The sequence below is a fragment of the Colias croceus genome, chromosome 13 (genome assembly GCF_905220415.1).
Source record: "Colias croceus chromosome 13, ilColCroc2.1".
In the NCBI taxonomy this organism is placed as follows: Eukaryota; Metazoa; Arthropoda; class Insecta; order Lepidoptera; family Pieridae; genus Colias; species Colias croceus.
In genome coordinates, this window is record NC_059549.1 from 960,003 (window position 1) to 978,672 (window position 18,670).

The window sequence follows — 18,670 nt, forward strand, 5'->3', positions numbered from 1 at the left end:
CTTCGATTGCATGATTTCTTTATTCAAAAGTGTTATTAAACGTAAAATAAAAGAAAATTGTAATAAAAATATTGCTCATACAGTTAAAAATAATATATAATTTTACATATTCACATTTAATTATTCTTTATTTATGAGTGTTTAGTTTAGTTTTAATTTCAGTGTAAATAAATAAATAAATAAAATCTTTATTTTGCTTTAAACATGGTATTCAATGGTGATACAATTATATTAATAAAGCACAAACATGTTCAGCCAATACAAGCATGCAAAAATAATTACCATAAATGGTGTAATGGAAGAAGGCTTCGTCGAAGGTCGAAATGATTTAATTTGCGTAATATTAATATGAGTGAAACATCTTTAGGCGCGTTTAGAGTAAAATTTCAAGATCGCTTCATGGCAATACCGTAACGTCATGGAGTAAGGCGAAAAGGATAAGGTTTTTAGAACCTCACAAAATATAAACAGTATGTCAAACTAGCCTCATCAAATTATGGGGTTCAATAGGTCATTTGTTGTTTGCTTGGTGAAAATAATTATATTATTCAAATTAAAAAAAGTTATATTTTGGAATAAACATTGTTCTCTAAGGGAAAATAAAACAATTGAGTTTTCAGTCAACCTAAGAACTTAATACATCTTTGTAAATAAATTTCTGGACTGTCTGCAGAACTTGGCACACATTTAGATCTCATTTCTTTTTTTGGCAAATTAAGTCAACGATTGAACTCGGCTCCAAATTTCACATTTATGTTTTTGGTGGGATAATTTTTACACTGATAATCCTCATAAAAATCTATCTAAATAAAAATCGGATAGGCGGATAAAAATAACTTTTATAATTACTTCAGGGCAATATTAAGGGTATATAGATTTTAGAAGCCTCTTCGAGGACTCCTCAGTTGAGATGGTATTCTTTTAATTAAGCTTACAACCCTCATAACTCTTGAGAAATTTCGATACGCGCCATTTTTATTTGAAAATCGATTTTTTTCTCTCTAATTATATCAAACAAACTGAATACAATGAAATATTTAAAAAGGTAATACCTACCTATTATAATATCAAACAAGCTGAATACAATTAGGAGTTATTTTAAAAGGTAGGACAAAATTGAACTGAAAATAGATTAAATAACTTTATACACATTGAAAAGGAAATTCACTGATTTTGTGCGAGTGAACCCAGTATTCATAATCACTGGATCAAAAATAATTAAATTAAAAAAATCTTCAAAGTTAATTACAAAATATGAATGACTATCAAAGCCATTAATATTTTGTTTTCGTTAATATTTTTTTTTGTCTCGAATTATCAAATTTTAGCCAGGACATTCGTCGTATTCGTTAGCCAACGTCCGTTTGAAAATTATTTACTGTGTTTTTCTTACTTATGGAAACTATAAACTAAAATTTATTATAATATTATAAATTAAACTTACCTTAAAAGCTGATTGTGATGATGAGTGATCAGCTTCTGATGAAAAACATTAAATTCCCGGTCTTTTTATATTAAAATATAAGAACAAGTTAATAGAAATGCGGTTACAAAAATAACTGATAACAAAATTCTGCATCAATCTTATCAAGATCATTATTTTATCTGTCTATTAAGATGCTCTTTTATCTTGCGACAAATGATCGAATTGTAATGACATTAGAAAGTGAATTTAGTTTTCTTAGTTATTCTAACGAACGTAGTTAGCTCTTCAAAACACTTTTAAGTTAGTCTCATGAAGAAAATAATATAATATATTATGTAAGTATTTTAAACAATGTAATAATAACATAATGTCGTGAATATTCTTAAAAGTACTTTTTAACAAAATTAGGATTAAAGCGGGCATTATCTAATTTAATTCATGTGAGTTCAAAGATATTATGAATTTTTAATGAAAATAACATGTTTATAATATTAGAGCTTTTCTTTCATTTACCTACTTACTTCAGGGGCATAATTTTTATCGTGACAAATACTATGCCTATGTAATTTCTCATTACTTAATCAATCTCTGTTTCAAATATCATCAAAATTCGTTCAGTCGTTTAGGCATTTCATCGTAGACGGACAAATAAAATTACTTTCACTATTTTAATATTAGTGGGAACTAGGGATGTATTTTTTGCTTCAACCCACGATTATTTTTGCATATTGCTTTAATAATAAAATAATTAGGTATATTTTACATTGAAGCTTTAAGGAATTTAGTGAATTTTGAATCCATAAGCTTTTAACATTTGTTTCTCATCATCATCATCATCATCATGAAGGAATTTAGTGAATTTTGAATCCATAAGCTTTTAACATTTGTTTCTATTAATAACTTACTAAATCTTGAATCCTTTGGAAACTTACAGAATTGTCTTCTATAAGTAAATAACAACTTACGTTATCAATACGAGAGGTAACCTACAAATTGGAAACCTATATCCGACTAGAGCTAATCAGGGACTCTAAACAAAACATACGACGCAATAACCCGCCTTCAGTCGAGTAATTACAGAAATAAATCCCGTTCAATTTAGCACAAGAAAACATTCAAGTTTAAAAAAGTAATTAAGGAAACTTTTTAATTCGTTTTATTATAATACGATTAGAGAATACACTTTGCAAATGAAAGTTTTTAATGAACTTAGTTGTTTTGTTGCAATTGTGATTTTTTTGTAGGTACAGTGTTGGGCAATTAAAATAAATTATAACATTTAGAATTTTATTAAAATTTTGCCGTTTCTATGAGAAATTGTTTTTAACGCTTCCTACTCTAAGCTTACTTGTTATTCGAGAATTTAAATGCAATTCTATATTCTTTACTAGCCTTAACTTTTTAAATATAGCCACGTACCTATTTCAAAAATCACATAACTGGTAAAATAGTCTTCGAAATAAATCATTAGTTCTCAACGTTACTTAATAAAATTAAACTTATAAACATCACCTTTTTATATTACTACAAATTAATTATATTATATACACATTCATTTGATTTTCAGCGATTTTTTGTATATTATACTGCTTAAAACTTAGTTCAGTATGATCGGTTTCTACCAATATTCTTCCCAAAAACTAAAAGGCCGTGGCGCCAACGGCAGTCTGGCACCACTCGAATTATCGTATATTTTGCAACAATTTACACAGAAAGTATTGCCAATTTCGCACCTCCCAGTTTTGGGGAAAATGGCCATAAAACAAATGAAATGTCCCGCTGTTCCCCACAAAAGAGATTCAATTCCCCCAGGAATGGCACTTCGCCGGGTTTCTAAGGAAACATAATGTAAATAAAAAAGTTCCAAGTAATATTTTTGCAGAAGCTCCATGTTGAGTGTTGTCGCTAAATTAGTATTAAATATGATGGAATGCCGGTTTAGATGACAGTTTTTATTTACTCCAGAAATGTACGGAAATACTCACTCTAATATTTTTTGTTATTCGGAGCGACGTGATAATAAAGCGAGTATTAGGGAAATAATTTTGCTATAAAAGGTACCATAGTATCGCAGAACTTATTCTTCATTTTAGAAATTCATTTGTTTGAAATAACTATTGGTATATACCTCTTTAATGTTTATCATGTCTATATAGTTTCCAAATACTCTATTAACCTATTTAACTGTTGAATTGCTGTGATCCAATTTAATTCAAAAACGCATTTAAAAATTATTTTGACAATCATTATGCAATATACAGGTTACCTATATTCATCCCTGCCTTATTAATGTAAATAAAAATAAATAGAGGCACAGATTAGATACTAGGAAGAGGCTATTAATTTTTACTATAGGTTTCTACTATTAGATATAGTGACACCTGTTTGTGTATGTACGTACACTAATATCAATCATTATAATATGTACATATTCAAGATAAGGAATCGGTCAGGAAGAACATTATACCTGTTCATAAAACTCCAAGAGAACTCAGGAAATCGAAATAATCCCCTCTAACGGAACACAAACTAAGTTTTCGGACCGGTACGACCGTCGAAACGCAATTACGTTTATGATTGTTCCTGTTACGTGAAATGTGGAGTAATCTACGGAAACCTAACTGTGGGATGAGGCATTTTGAACCTGTCTTTTTCGACTTTACTGACCTAATAAGCAAAGGTATACCAAACTTGCTAACTCTATATGGGATACAATTTGATATGAGATAAACGGTGAGATAAAATGCACATAGGTAATATTATAATAATATTAAACCAAAATTGTATTTATTTATTTACAAAGATCCATGCAACAGTTGTTACATAAGCAACTCGCTATACAATTATATAATAACTTTTATAATTTATATGCACAACAATAAAATGAACACAATATGCACAGAAGCAACATGCAAAAATAAATTAGGCGACATACCTAATTCATTAGAAAAACGTATAGTAAAAATATTTTGAAATTACCCCTTTTCTCATTAGAGTTATTTAATTCCGTTTATCCTGGAAATCAATGTTGTTCAAGTCAGCATATAATATAATATACCTATATAACGGTTCTAAAAATAACACATACCTACTTATTTTACTTTTTAGAGATACGTCCTTTCTTAGCACAACATAATATGGATAAATATTTTCTTCGCAACGTATAAAAAAAAAAAAAAAAAAACTAAAACATCTAGCATAATATTCGATGCAAAACATGTTGTCATGTTATGAAAATGAAACTAAATCTACAACATACATAGAATAACGGATTAAAAACGAATTCACAGAATTTCTAGATTTTTGTTTAAGCCGGGAAAATCTGTGTAGAGATAAAAACATTTTGATGTTGCTAGTTTTTACGAGAAATACGCCAATTTATTTTATTTTAGAATGTACTAGAATTAATCATTTTACTATGGACTTACTATATATTATAAATTCTTGAAACGTCCTTTGAATAAAGTTTTGTCGAGGTGAAGAAGTTACTGTTCACACGGAGAATAAAAAGCTATTGGAATTGTGTAAATCTATTCTTTCTACGTGGTTTCCAATTTACATGTCAGCAGTGTAATTGAATTTAAAAGGAATAGAAAATGTAGTGTTGGTGTAGTTATAATGGGTGTCCAGCTACTGGGAAAGGAAAATCTTTACATTGTAATTTAGTTCTGAATTTTAAAATTCAATTGCAAATACCATTCCATCTATGTTCTGTTATCTATTAATTTATAGCAGGAAAGCCTTGTTCCAACGGATTTTTTTTACAGTCAGGTTAAAGTTCCTACTACGTGACTAATCGTTATAAACACGAGTGACCTTGTCCCTTTCTTCATGAAAGTGTGAAGAAAACTTGTTTGTACACGCTAACCTAGTGTGTAAGTAAAATTCATTACCTCCCTACATCTATCAAAAGGCAGGTCCACACAGAGCGCGCAGCCTCGCAAAGCATTTTACGCGCGAGGCTGTTCGGCAATGATTTTATAATTAAAAAGGTGTACATGTTGTATTACCACTGCAGAAGTTGCGCGTCGAAATGTGGCTAATCTCTTATTGGTCACGATAGATTAATTATGGCATCATATTTGGACATCCAATTACGTACGTCATCGTGCTCTTTTTGAAAGTCTAATGTAACCTATCTATGCCTTTTTGCTAGTAATATCATTGCTGTTCGTCTATGTGGACGTTGTTTGGCCAACGAAAGTGCAGTAAGCAGTAAAGTTTGCAGCCGCTTTCTTCATCCACATAGACCGAGCCTCGCGAACAATTGCCGCGCTTTTGCGAGGCTGCTCGCTCTGTGTGGTCCCGCCTTATACCACATCTATCAATTACGTTCCCGTGTTGTGTTGTAATTCATCATGCGCTTGACGGACAAAACAACGTGTCTGAAACAATAATAATCATTAATGGAGCGGAAAAACTGGTGTCGCTCGCAAGTTTGGCTCTGGCTTGTTGGAACTCGATTATTTCATTGTTTTGAAGGATTGACTGTGTAATGTTCTTGGATATAAGGTATATGAGCATTATTTGTGGTAACTAAATGCACTTTCTTAAAATACTATTGTATATAATAAGGTTGGTAACGCAACTTCTAGGTGTTTTTTATTTTAATCTGTCATCAAAAACGCATAATTTCTTTTTTTTTCAGGAAGTCATCAATTACGAATTCTAGTGTTCGTTATGATCGATAGGCAGAAAATGATGATCAGCTGTTCTGCAACATTATTCAGCTTTTTCATGTAAAGAAGAAATTAAAAGTTAAACATGTTATAATAATAATCACAGTTAAGACTTTTTATTAAAAGCAATACATAGTAGGTATAATATGCAATACAAGTAATATAAAATACCTACACTACTGACAAACTTACCACGTACATAAATTTGTAAAAAAAAAGTTTCTGAAAGCGTCTATGATCAAACTCTAATAATAAAAAAACTCTAAAAAGATACAACTACCATCTAAATTATTCGAATCACAATATACGAGATTAACTTATTGCGAGTAGAAAATGGACGGTATCTTACTCTAAAACGAATGCTAATAGTTTCTCGAAATAGCATTCGGAAATCGGAGGAAATCCACCGGTTCGATGGAACACAAACTGAATTATTTGACCGGTGGGGACTCGCAGTCCCTCCATGATTGTAATGTTCCGTAGAACTTAGAAATTGCGAAAAGATGGAGAATTTAATTGTGTTGTTGGTGTTTATTCCTTTTAATGTGCTCTTGTTGAGGCAAATTAAATTATTTAGCATAGGTAAATCTTAATGGCACCTAGCCATTAAGATTTACCTATGCTAAATAATTATACTTTTTTTTTGTATAATCGTTGGAATGATACCTATCATTCCAACGATTATACAAAAAAAAAGTATTATTCACTAACTATGAGGTTGTTTGTCTTGTTATATTTTTAATTTCTCTTGCCTTGCTGTTTCATGAAATGTAATAAAAATTATCTTTTAAGTCTGCAGCTGGGAGGCTGAGCGACTTAACAAAGTTTCACAAAGCCTTTTCAATTACTTATTCGCGCTTTTCTTGCATTTTTCTTTATTTGTTATTGTTATAGTTCTTTAAGCTTTCATTTAAAGCAAATCTTTTAGATTCGAGATATTATTTATAAAAAAGCTACCTTCAATTATTGAAGGTAGCTTTTTAGAAATCAATTCGGAAAATGAAGAAGGGTATGATAATTAATCTGAAAAATAGTCTATATTATAACTTATTCAAAAAATATGAATATTTTATATTTATAATCTGTAGGTAAGTAGGAACTAATACATAAATTTATATAATCTATAATATAAAAATGAATCGCAAAATGTGTTGGTAAGCGCATAAATCGAGAACAACTGAACCGATTTCATTAATTCTTTTTTTATTACATTTCTTGAAGTACGAGGATAGTTCTTATGGAGTCGAGAAAACGTAAAAATGTACCACGGGCGAAGCCGGGGCGGACCGCTAGTATTCATATAAAATATGATTACACCTGTACAATATTAGATACACGTCTTATTCTCTCAGTAAGAAAAATTGAAAATCTGAATTTCTGAGTTCTATATTATTACTTTGCAGGGAATAGAATTAATAAAGTGGAGTGAACTATAATGTATGTGTCGATAAATTTTAAATACAATAACTTAAAATGAAAATTAATGTGTATTAAGTTTGCAATACTTATTTACTGTAGCTCTGTAATTATAATTGAATTGTGGTTTTGTTAATAATATGTTGTGTTGTTGGATAATTATTGTAATAGTGAAAATGAAAGCTGTAAAAATTTTATTTGATGCTTACTACCTATTAATTGTTCATAGCAACCTTTGTGTTTCATATATTTAATTGTATATAGTAAGTATAAAAAATATAACCGCGTTCAATAATTTACAGATTTGTATTTATATAAGTGCACTTCATATTATAAGTGCATTGGGCAGACATCCTTTAAACAGATAAAGACATGAAAACCTAACAGAGAACACAAAATACATAGAATCGATTCTTGCAAGAGCTTACATTGTTACTTCGCTAGACATATAAATTGTCAACGACATGACTCAATGGAAAGGCCTAGAACATAACGAGCTGATCGATGCAGTCTGCACGAATGTGGGAAATATTTAGTGCAGCAGGTGCTCTATGCCTTTTTAGTTCTGTAGTGATATGGAAATTTGAACTTTATTGCTAGAGAGTTAGAGTTTAGAATTGATTGGGTGAATTGTATTGAACGATGATTTAGAATGTAGGGGCGCAGAAAATAAACCGTATTTTCTGCGTTCGCTGTTAATTATTTTACACCGAAGATTTATTTTGTCTATAAGAATAATAATATAAAGTTAATCATAAAAATATGTAAACTGGTGTCATTCGTTTAATTACGTATTTATTTAAGCATTAGTTGCGGAAAATGTGATACCTCTATGTTTTTATTTAGATTTTTAGCAGAATACAACCAGCATCTGAAGTCACAACGTAAAAAAATGTGTAAATCTACCAGTGCAAATGTAAACCAAAAAATAATTTATTACCGAAATGAAAATAATAATGTGCCGTAATGTAATAAATAACTCTGAATATAAGAGCTTTTAGAGTATCCATTATAACTTTTTGTAACATTAAGAATAACTTTGCTTGCGAAATTGTCATTGTGTCTTTTGGATTTGAAGTCACACAATTTTATTACTGGGAACATGACATTCAGAAATATAAATAAGTAAATAAAATGTAATAGCCTAATATATTATTTAAAACTCGAGACATAATAAATTGACTAACAATTGGTTAAATAACGTTGAATTAAGTTTATTTATTACACAACCTATTTATTTATCAAAACATTTTTATTACCTTTCAAAAGTACGTGACATGTAAAAATTAAAAATATTACAAAAAGAAACACCCCTATTTGTAATTTTCCTATATTAGTACCGTAAACATAAATCGCCACTAAGCAGATTGCACCTTTTATTTGATAACTTCATATACTTCTTGTTATTGTCAGGCTTTTGAATAAAAAACAGTTTTCCTCCTTGTTCAGTGGCATACTTAAAGCGAAATTTTTATGATAAATATGTATGTACTTTCAAATGTATCACCGCAGATCAAGGAAAGTTTCATTAAAACATGCATATATTATCGTCTTCCTTTTTTATAATATTATTTGTAATTGATTATTGAGACATTACGTACAATTTTCCTCGTCTCTTATGATCCGTTTGGAGAAATTTATAAGAACTAAATGATGCTTCATGCGATGATACTTCATTTTCTCATACCTACAACATTATAATACTGTTATATGAAAAAAAAAACGCTTTGGAGCTAAGTTTGGAGCTGTTAAATTAAAACTATAATTTATTTAAACTGAATTCAACCTATACCTACTATCTCTATTTATTGTGTCGACTCAACAAATTAAACAAAACCAAAGGTAACTAGAGGGATTCAGGATTGCGGTCGATCGATCGCTGCAGCGCTGCAAAGTCGTGCCGTTTAGAAAAGCAGCGGAGATTGCAAAACCGCAAGCGAATGTCGAGATAATATATGATGCATCTTGCAGCGGCTTTATTAGCTGTATTCACATTTGGCTAAATACCAAACCGTTAATGATATTAGTTGAGAAATATGATGCTGGTTTAAATTGGATGACATTTTCAAACATATTATTAGCATATCTTTCCTTTATTTCCAAATTCACCAATTCACTAGTTATTCCATGATCAATACAAAATAGGTGTTCGTTATAATAGCATTACCATTTTATCTATACTAATATTATAAAGCTGAAGAGTTTGTTTGTTTGTTTGAACGCGTTAATCTCAGGAACTGGTCCTATTTGAAAAATTATTTCGGTGTTAGACAGTCCATTTATCGAGGAAGGCTATAGGCTATATACCATCACGCTAAGGGCGGCCGTACACGGACCGCTCGAGCAGTTAACGGCTGAGCGACGTACACGGACGGCTCGAGCGGTCGGCGTCAACTGCTCGAGCCGTCGGTTGTTGACCGCTCGAGCCGTCGCTACCAACCGCTCGAGCCGTTGATTTTTTTGACTAGTCAAGTCATTGATTTTCAGGGGTAAAGGGAGCCGTCGACGGCTCTAGCGCAGTCAACGGCTCGAGCAGTCAGTGTATGCCTCACGACCGCTCGCGAGCCGTCAACGGCACAGTGGAATTTCGTCATGCAGTTGACGGCTTGAAGCGGTCGCGACGGCTCGAGCCGTCATGTGTACGGCGGTGCATGAATGCCTATAGTTCACCGCGCGGTCGCGGCTTCAAGCGGTCGGTCTCAACTGCTTGAAGCGGTCCGTGTACGGCCGCCCTAAGACCAACAGAAGCGGAGTCACGCGGGTGAAACCGCGGAGCGCAGCTAGTTATTACATAAAATGTCCTTCATCGATGATCGACGAGAGAATTCGTGTTCCTCTACAACTATCAGTAGCAAAGCTCTAAACTAAACTGATTCAATAACACGATAGATATTGGCAGAGTATTCTGTCCAATGCCACATCGATGCCAAAACTAACCATAAAACCGTGTTCAAGTATACATACACATAGTATGTCCGTATTTAAGCAAAAAGGAACCACCCAGCAAACACGCACTTCTGAGATATCAAAGGATTTACAAAAACATTTGCAGCTCTGTTAGATGAAGAAAAATTAATATTTATTTTATTTAAATTCATTGATAAATTACTTATTTAAGTATGTGTATATAAATTTGTTCTGAATATTCTTAAACTTTCTAGATAATTAAGAAAATGTGCATGTGGTTCCTTTTAACATTTATCAATTGATAGGTTTTCTCTTATACAAAAAAGAACCACAACCCAGGGATTTTAATGATATAAATGAAACAATGTATTTATAATATCGTAATAATGCTTTAATTAAAAAGATATATAAAATAATACTTATAGAGGACGTTCATTCGACGTTATCATCAAATTGGATTTCGAAATCCACCGTGTCTAGTCCATCTATATGGTCTTCTATTGCATCATCACTAATAAAATTGTTATAAAAACTCTGTGCATATTGTGGAATGAGATGTAATATGGCCTGAATATCGCTTGAAGGTGAAGAAAGCTTCTCCAGAGGCATCGACGTATAAGGTTCTTCGTTATCTTCTGTAATAAAAAGAAAAAAGCTTTAAATCAAAACAATAAAGCCACGTGGCTTTTATATGTAGATATAAGGCGACAGCAAAATATTATTAGTTCTTATAAAGCCGTTTCCCTACTAGACGACTAAGTATGTTGCAGGTACATGCGCCATGTACAAAAAACTGGCTAAGTGCGAATCGGACTCGCGCAACGAAGAGTTCCGTACCATTATCTATAAAAACGGCAAAAAAATCACGGTTTATTGTATGGGAGTCTCTTAAATATTTATTTTATTATTGTTTTTTTAGTATTTGTTGTTACAGCGGCATCAGAAATACATCATCTATTAAAATTTTGACTGTCTTACTATCACAGTTCATGAGACAGAGGGACAGACAGACAGACGGACAGCGGAGTCTTAGTAATAGGGTCTCGTTTTACCCTTGGGGTACGGAACCCTAAAAATCACACGCAACAGTGACCAAACCTAGCAAAAAATAAAATAAACTTGTTAAAATTTTGAATTTCGTGGGCTAATTCATCGACAGTTGTTTTTAAAACAGGGTTTAGTAGTTTCGTCTCATAATGACAGATGAATCGTAACAAAATGACTCTTAATAATTCGACTCGCCTTCGTGAACAACAACAGTGTCGTTAAAATACGTAAATCCACACAGGATTCCTCTTGTACTTACTAATTAATGAACTATCTTTTTAAAATCACTCCACAGTCGGGAATGAATCAAAAGTGGAGCGTACCTGCATCTCATAGATTCAATAAGTACTTAAATGCATTAAATAAAACTACTTACCCGTTGTATCTTCATTATTATCTTCGGGTTTCGTCTCCAATGCTTTTCTTACCAATTGCTTCCTTATTTATTACTAAACATTTTCACATTTAATTTTAAGGGTATTTAACAAAAAAATAGAACTTACTTCGCGGAGAAAAAAACGGCCGTCACGTATTTGAAATACTTCGCTGAATGTCACCTATATTGACAGATGTTCGACGTTTTACCTACTTTAAAAATTGGAGTTTAGCACTTTGAGCTATTTAAGACGTAATGAAATACGTTGTTTAAAGAGGAGAAGCATTGTGCACAAGTCAAGGCATTTGGTACCGTATAGCGATGATGGGTCTTAGGATGTTTTACAATATTTATTTATGCATGATAGAACCGAATGCTTGTGGTTTTATTTTGCAATAAAAATTACAATTAAATTATGAATTTATTTTACGCATAACCATACCACTGAAACCTGGTTCCATTTTGTGTATTAAAAATAATTGTTATTAATAGAAATATGTGTAATGTATAATGGTACCTAGTATGTGCGGATCTGTTTTGTATAAAATGACATGATAGTAATATCGTTTATTTCTTTGAACAAAGCAGTCCCGTGGTGCTGTGGTTCGGTTTTGCTTCATATATATTATTCGTTGTTGCTGGTGGTTCCTTTCTGCTTTTAGTATACCTTGTTTCCAAGGTAAAAATCATGTGGTTCTTGTTTGTATAAGAATTTAGACCACTTTTAAATGAGTATTCTTCAAGAAACCAAAAAAAGCAAATTTGTCGAGTGGTTCCATTTTGCATAAATACGGACGTATATAAATCAATGTAATATAGGCGACTGGCACACCGCACCGCACTACGCAGCGTCGCGCGAAAATGTTTGATCTAATGTATGCAATTTCTTTCAATGTATTGAACTGTGCATGCTTTTTATACAACTGATACTCACAAGAAACGTTAGAATACGCAATGACGCTGCTTAGCGTAGCGACGTAGCATGTGAATGCGTCACCTATGTGCATCAATTGCACGCACGTGAATGCGATTTATGTGTACTGTGCGTATTTTCTGTACAAACGAAAATACTTACAAGCAACATTAGTAAACGCATTCACGCGCTACGCTGTTTGGTACGGGCGACGCAGCGTAGCGTGCGAATGCGTAATCTAATGTTCTATTGTTTGCATTTGCACGCACGTTAATGCGTTTTCAGTGTAATGTGAGTGTTTTCTATACAGAGATAAAAGTAACGTTAGAAAACGCGCTAACGCACTACGCTGCGTGTTGCGTGGCAGTATGCCAGTCGCCATACACTCGTAACGTCCGAACCAGCGTAAGTTGATCCGACTTGTTTGGACATATTCCAAAAGCGTGTTTCCCAAAATTATGCACTTCGCTGTCACATGCATGGGATCATTAGGGCTATTGGTCGTTTGGTTCTGTAGTTCTGTAAGTAATGCTTTATTTGGCTTTAACTTTAAAATCCAGTTCCAAAGTGCACTTAAAGGGGTTTTCAATTAGAGAGAGCCGCTAGAGACCATACAACGACAAATGCACGACGAATGTAATCTATATCAATAATTTTTTTATGTTATGAAATATTATTTATTTTCTCTAAAAACTTTTTATATTCTAGTATTATATATTTAAGTAAAGTACAATCCACCTGTCTCATCAGTAGCATCGAATAGTTAAAGGCGCTACTTGAGTAAGACAAAAAGACTCGTACTTTCAATATAATATGTTGACGCTTTCATTAAAGTTGTACAATAAACACATATAAACAGTAAAATGCGAAGAGTAATATATTAACATCTGTTTCTTAATATACGTACTTAATAAAGAACTACCCATGTAGAATTAATACAGAATCAAATAACTTATGTACATTCAAATATATATTAGCACCTAAAACAAACATCTCTAGACACACATTCATTATAAAGTTAATTATTTCAACAAATGTTATATTGGAACATAATTATAGAAGGATATTAGTTTTCTAGCTCTAATTAGTACTTCAATTAAAACCTTGTATGGTTATGACGTAGGCCAGTGGCGTAGCGTGGCTTAAGGAGGCCCTGTATCATTGTGTTGTCACCCCAAGTTTTTTACAAACATCAGAAATGTCGATATTATATTGGTTTTTTATAGAATTTTTATTTTTATTTTTAAATTTTTAATTAGAATTTCTAAGCAATCCTTTTAACATATACAGATATATACGAATATATACGATATATACGAATGATGTTATAGCGATAACATCATTCGTATATATATGTAACGGACTGCTTTAGACTTTAAACGGACAGATTTACAAACTTTGTACACTATGTTGATGATGAATGATAGACAATACAATACAATACAATGATATCAATTATTTTAAGATACACATACAATATATATTAGGACTCCCTTTAGTTGGGGGCCCCATACCTATCTATAGTAATCTATACTAATATTATAAAGCTGAAGAGTTTGTTTGTTTGAACGCGCTAATCTCAGGAACTACTGGTCCGATTTGAAAAATTCTTTCAGTGTTAGATAGCCCATTCATCGAGAAACGTATAGGCTATATATCATCACGCTAAGACCAACAGGAACGGAGCCACGCGGGTGAAACAGCGGAGTGCAGCTAGTAATTCATATGGCTGATAGAGTACGCCCCGTAAGGCCTAAATATGGCGCTTGGATGTTGTCCAACGAATGTTGTTGATAAGTGAGAAAATTATGCTCGTAACCTAGATTGTCATCATCAATCATAATTACTAGACTAGACTTGATTTCTTTCGGGCAAGGTAATATATCAAAGGCGTATAAAAATGTGTTTTACGTGTTTCTTTTCTTTTTGGTCAAGTAAAAAGTGACCTCATTGGTTTAGGTCAAAATTTGCGAAGGGATATTTTCAAGTACTATCGTTTCTCTTTGTAAATGACTAAGCCGCCCACGCTACAATAAGTTTAAATCATGTTTCATTATCCAATAATTGTATTGTTATTTGTGTTATTTTGTTGGACTGAAGACATAATAATACAGTCAAAAACATATAGTACCTGTTTCATCACTTGCTCGTAAATGCTTATAGCCATCTTTCTTAAATAATAATTTATCAGTTTAACTGCTAATACTATATAATACATATCCAGATGCTATGAAACTGGCCATTAGGCTTAAAATACTTACAATATTATATTAATTAGAATTCATGTTCTATTTTACAACGTGGTAAGTACATTTCTCTTGAATGTAGAGCCTACTATGAAATGACAGAATCAATTTCTATGCACCATACTTGAAAACAATCTATGGTGATTAATTTGTTACGCAATTAATCGTATTATTATAAAGTTTTTTTCGTATTACATAACATTTACAAGTACTTTATAGGTATCAAAATCTATCTTAGTATCAAAAAGTAGATGAAAATGTTGCTCTATGTTATAAATTTGGAATAAGTTAAAGTTGCCTTTAGCAATTTATCTGAAAGTGTGCGTAAACTTTAAAGTACACAAACTGGTTTAAGAAAAATTAAGAGTTATAAAATACTCACGTATTGCTGCAGGATTTATGTAATCTGAAAAAATGCAAAGCTTCATTAGAATAATAAATAACACTTAAATAATTTTCTACATTTAAAAGACCCGAATGGTATTTCAGTTAACCAATATAATTAATTGATTTTAATGTTATAATAATGCTAAGATCAATTTTACCAATTCATATACATAATAACTACTTTGAAAAGGTTAAAAAAACTGAACGAAATAAAAAAAAGTCATGAACAGTGTTAACAACTCAAACCGACGATACCTCTATAAAATTAATAAGTTATCGAATAACTTAATTAGTTAAACTAATATATTATTAATTAATACATTCAATATATTAACTAAAAACATCGTCAAATTCAACACATGTTTTAGGAAAGCACACGTTGTTTGCGCAGCTGGATAAAAACGCCTAAGTACCGCGCCGCTTTTCTTGCGATGAAATTTATTGTGAAAACATACGGAACGAGAACATGAATATAAACGACGCGGCCGTCATCAGAAAAATTGTATGATTTTTACAGTATCTTTCTTTTGAAGAAGATATAGTTATCTGTGTTCCCAGACGAGTACAATAGGGGGTCTTCAAGCAAAGAGTGAACCGGTACCTACTAGGGAAGCGCGTGCCATCTTAGCCATCAGGCGAGATTGTGGTGAAGCGCTTCCTTATCTAGATTAAAAATAAATATTATTTTTATGAAATTTACTAAGTCAGTCATTTAATTAAGATAGAGACCTTATGTATGAAGATTTACAAAAAAAGCTATAACTTGCCATAAAATGTATTTTATTGTTCTACCAATGCAAGCAATGTTCGAACTATATTTGAAACCAAACCCTCTAAATTACATGAAACATGCTATATTCAATAAAGAGCAATTACGTTACGTTACCTTATAACGAGAAGTTTGAAGAATAAACAAGGTTGAAACATCTTTTCAATTGGAGTCGTAAAACATACAACAATCGTTACAAGATATTGTTCAAATATAAACGTCCACTGCTTGCTCTCAACAATTGGGAATCAGTTCACAAAACTTATTCTCATTATTATTATCATACCAATATAATATTATCATCATCAACCATAATACGATCTAAAAATGCGAATACCACTTCTGAAATCTGTGCCTCCAGTGAATAAGGGAATAACTCAAAAACAGCACTTTTCAGGAGAGACAAAAAACTATATATCAACACTAAATCTTTGTAACTTCAAATTTTTAAGCTTGTATGGGTAAGATATGATGTTAGACTTTAGTTTAACATATAAACAGATATTGTAGCAACCCCATAAATATACTTTTTTCGTGTTTTTTTGTAGTTGTGGCCTTATGAACGAGTACTTCATGGAATAACTCAATGTATTCACATAATTTTTTTTTGCTCTTTGCAATATAACGACTTATGCCCTAATGCACTATGTTCATAGTCGCATAACACGACTTATATTATTGCCAGTTTTGGTTTTATAGAAATAATGCGACTTATCATGCTTGAAATTTGTGTACTTTATGACTCAATTGAGGCCTTTTAGTGGAACAACCATGCATGTAGCTTGAAAAACGAATGAAATCAACGGATTTTTTATCGTTATTAGATATAATAAAAACAAAACAACATTTAGGTGTTTATGCATTTAACCTTAGAAGTCCAATCTACGTAAATTTGATGTACACCGCGGCGAAATATCTTTGTCTTTTCTATATTTACCATCGAATCACTTCGAAATCCAGAAACAACTCATTAGCCGTCGAGACCTAGCAGTACATAGTTGGCTCTTCCCGGTAAATTCCGCCATTTTGTAGTAAAGAGGATGTTGTACGTCATTTGACGTATAATTGGGCTTTTCGTAACTTTTACGATTGTTTAAAAAAATATTTTGTGATGCGACCATTTCGTGAAATGGCCACTCATATCATGAAATGATCAAATCTACGATATGACCACGACAGTTATACATTGAGGATACAAGCACTATAAAGAGATAAGAGAAGCTCGAAAACCATATTCCTGTATGTTCAGTTACCTTAGGGAAAGTTATAGGTAGTCTGTGCCCTGTGGCGATATTTTACGGCATGATATGAAATTTTAACAATTTCTATATCTTATTTATTTTATTTTATTTTTTATTTTATTCATAAAAGGCACCTTACAGCTGTTATTAAGATAAATTATACAAATTACATATAAAAACGCCAATTACAAGGCACACCAGTAATAGTCCAATTGTGTGACAACAAGAGGTAAACTAATTAATTGTTTTCTTGTTGGGAACAATACTTGTTTTCTTTTTCTTTAACAAAAGTACAATTGTTCTTGATGAAACATAAAACGTACATAAAAAATAAATGTGACTTCTAGTAAACAAGCAATATCAACAAAATAACATTAAAGTTGAGAAAAAAACAAAAATAAAAATGAGCCTAATAATATGACTGTGTGAGTGAATATCAAAATAATATAGATAAATATAAAGAAAAAACAATGAGCTGCAGAGATTTTATGAAAAAATTAAGCACAGATTTGAAGGTGCCTTGGATGCAAATACGACTTGATGAGACTCTACGTGACAATATCCCAATTTCTTCAAAATATGTGGTACCAGAGTATCCATAATATTTTAACGATTATGCAGGAGTCAGGACCAAAATAGTATCGATATTGCGGATTTTTTCCTATAAAAAAGGCAAATTAAAGTGGCTAAAACGCTATATGAGAGAGAACACAATATTCATAATTGTCAAGACTGGTTATAATTTTTTTTTCTATGCGTCTATAATTATAGTATTATTGGTTAGATTAAATTAAAAAAAAACTAAGTAGTTATTTTTTATAAAACTTACCTAATTATAAGAAGAAAATATAAGTTTAACATTTTTGTTGGCTTTTTTAGAAAATTCAATTATCGTTCTGTATTTATATAAACAAAGAGTATAATATCATTAAATGCACTTAATGTGTTAATTAAAACTGTATTTTTATCTATTGGAAAAAATAGTTAATTTCCATAGAAATATTATTAGTATCCCAAGTTGACTGATCAATCAACCTTTTTTTTTAAATATAAAGATTTATTGTTGCATATTTATTGAAAAAACGATTGAAAAATATTTTAAAGCAAAAAGAAATAGTGTCTGTTGTTTCCGTGCAGTATTCAAATAGACCAATAGCAACACGGCATTAATGCGAAACTGTCTCATTTCGTCACTTGAACCAATGACACTAAGAGTTGTTCCTTTATGCTCATGTTAGAAAAATGACACAAATGCGTTTATAT

At 31.6% G+C, this 18,670-nt stretch overlaps 1 protein-coding gene across 1 annotated transcript in view; it reads right to left on the minus strand.

Moving 5' to 3' along the window:
* The window catches only part of LOC123696703, an 87,876-nt gene extending 72,453 nt beyond the window's left edge, over window positions 1–15,423 (minus strand). Inside the window, exon 1 of the mRNA XM_045643056.1 lies at window positions 15,393–15,423. The gene's annotated coding sequence lies outside the window, so the exon portion shown is untranslated. The remainder of the gene's footprint in view (window positions 1–15,392) is intronic.
* Between the last annotated feature and the right edge of the window lie 3,247 nt (window positions 15,424–18,670).